Here is a 3,212-nt window from a genome sequence, read left to right on the forward strand (position 1 = left end):
AATACTTGCATTGTTTGAGAGTCGGAATGTGACCGTCCTTAGCGAGTCATGTGCCATGTGTGGTGAGGTTTTTGTGTAGTCCATGTAATGTACTTGTGTCTAGAACTTGCCCGGTATGTGAGTTGAAGCGAAATTTTAGGTGATGCTCGGTTTGAAAAATGATTTTAGGCTTTCTTTGATCTTTTTGAGCTTATTGCTTATCACAAATAAAATCTATCCCTAGTTAACCCTTTTGAGCCTGTAGACCTTTTATTTGGTACCCACATTACAAGCCTATACCCTCTTTATTCTTAATTGATATTATTTTGATCCTTTTACCTCTTAAAGCACTTTAATTGTTAGATGAGCGCTAAAAGAAGTAAGAAGGGACTAAGTGTGGGGTGACTTTTGAGTGGAACCAATAAAAGGAAGAAAGGTGTACTTGTTTTGTAAAATAATATACCACTAGCGAAAATTGAAAAAAAATAGTTGAAAAAAAAAAAAATTGGAAAAAATATAAATGAATAAATTGTTGTCTTATTCTTGCTAGTGGGTATGAATTAAAGTAGTGCTTAAAGAAAGAGGAAATATTGTTGGGGTGATATTATTTGTGAAATTGAAGTGGTGTTGAAGAATTTGCGCTTAAGTTATTTGATGATGTGTTAAAGTGCTTAGGAAGTTGAGTCACTATTCCTAAAATATATCCTACCCGTCCCTTAGCCCACATTACAACCATGAAAAAAGTCCTAATTGATTTTAGATCGAGCGAGCTTACATTAGTAGAGATTTACATTAAGGGCAAGCCTATGGTACCAACTGCATGCATGCGACTTCTTTTTGTGAGAGTGAGCGATTTTCTTTGTGAGCATGAGATTCGAATGTGTGGATTGATTCTACTCTCTTTGCTTTTGTTGTGAGGGCACATGGTTTCACGAGGGATAGGTAACGTTATTAGACTTCTCTATGATGTTGGTTGTTCAAGCCATGAGTGCATTGTGACATTGAGTCGGTTTTTGAGGTTAGGATTGTTGTGAGCATGTTGTCTTTGTTCGAATATGTTTAAAGAAGGGCATAAGAAAAGGGAAGTGTGTTGATGCATAGTCTAGAGCCTAATTGTAGCAAATAACCATGGTCATAGGTGCAGTGTGCTTTGAACGATAAGAGTTTAATTTTGTTTCGTCTACTATATGATGGTTTGTTCGAGGACGAACAAAGGTTTAAGTGTGGGGTAGTGATGTTTGGCATATTTCGATATGTGTTAATGTTACTTTACCCATGCTTTAACCACTTTTTGATGTTATTTAATCTTTAAAACACCCAACATGGTGTAATTATTGGTTTGATGACTAATTAAGTTATGTGTGACGATTTAAGGTGTTCGGAGTGCAAAATATGAAGAAAAGGTGGTTTAGCTAGAGGAAGAAGGGTTGGATGCGTCGCATCCAACCTAGGAAAACATCATCCTGCATGCAACCTTAGCAGTGAAGTTGTGCCATCGCGTCCGCCATCGCGTGCGAAACTGGGAAGTAGAAGTGAAGCTGGATGCGTCGCGTCCGCCATCGCATGCGAAGCTGAGAAATGGAGGACAAGCTGGATGCGTCGCATCCACCTTAGCATCAATCCCTGAAGCCGAATTGGACTAGGAATGGGAGAGCTTTGGCCCACGACTTTTGTACGCAATATATAAGCTAAAAACGCCTCTTTTAGGTTATCGAACATATTGGGAAGAGAAAAAAAACCAGGAAAAAGCTGTGAAGGCCGGAATTCATCAAGTTTCATCTTTCTCCCACCAAACTTAGTAATTTTTATGTTTCTTTGTATGATTTGTTGTTTGGCTACCATGTCTATGTGGAGCTAAACTTCACGTTCTAGGGTTGTGGTTCTTTCATGACTATTGTTATTCAGATATTGATTTTGACTTCTTGATTTATCATATTAGTTTATTTATTCAATCTTGCACTTAATTATTTAATTGCTTGATCACCAATTGAATATTATCTACGAATCTAGAATTGAACTCGAAAGTGGGAATTCTATATTGCATATAGGATTGAGTAGGGCAAGTTCTTGAACTCGGGCATCGGGGAACGGATTCGTGGTTAGGATAGACATATACCTAATTACCTTGCTTGGTTGATTTACAGGAATTATAAATGCGTTCTTGTTGATTCTAACTCCATAGACATATAGGCGTTAGGTTAGCTTGAATAGGCGAGTAAGAACTCGACAGATTCTTATGAGCAATATTAACCCTGTCAACCAATAAGCTAGATAAATTAGTCGGTCAATTCAATTGAAGAATACAATAGGATTGTTAGATAGACCATAACCCTAGATCGTTTTCATTACATTGATATCATTAAAATCTGCTCTTCCTCTGTTCAAAGTTTATTATTTATATTTTTCTTATTTAATTAGTTAGAATAAAATATTTTTAGATTTAATTCTTATTTAGATAATTAAGATAGGCTAATTTAGTTAATAGCTAATCATAAGTCCTCGTGGGTTCGACATCCGACTTTGAGTCACTTTATTACTTGACGACCGCGTATACTTGCGTGAGTGTGTTTGGTCGCAACACTTCCCGACTTTGGGAATATACCAGAATGTTGTCAATAAACACAATGATGAAAGAATCAAGATAGGGCTGAAATACACTATTTATTAAGTGCATAAATGCTGCTGGGGCATTGGTCATCCGAAAAGACATCACAAGGAACTCGTAATGACCGTATCGAGTCCTGAAAGCGGTCTTCGGGATATCTGGCTCCAGAATCTTCAACTGATGATAGCCTGAATGCAAGTCGATCTTAGAAAATACTCTGGCACCCTGAAGCTGATCAAATAGGTCATCAATACGTGGCAATAGATACTTGTTCTTCACTGTAACCTTGTTCAGCTGGCAGTAATCAATACACATCCGCATAGAATCATCTTTCTTCTTTACAAATAAGACAGGAACACCCCAAGGCGATACACTGGGCCGAATAAAACCCTTATCAAGCAACTCCTGTAACTATTCTTTTAATTCTTTCAACTCTGCTAGGGCCATACGATATGGTGGAATAGAAATGAGCTGAGTGCCCGGTAACAAATCAATGCCAAAGTCAATATCCCTGTCGGGTGGCATACTCGGAAGATCCACTGGAAATACATCAGGAAAGTCCCTTACTACAGGAACTGACTCCACAGTAGGAGTATCCATACTAACATCTCTCACATAGGCCAGATAC

The sequence above is a fragment of the Nicotiana tomentosiformis genome, chromosome 3, assembly GCF_000390325.3.
Source record: "Nicotiana tomentosiformis chromosome 3, ASM39032v3, whole genome shotgun sequence".
Lineage (NCBI taxonomy): Eukaryota > Viridiplantae > Streptophyta > Magnoliopsida > Solanales > Solanaceae > Nicotiana > Nicotiana tomentosiformis.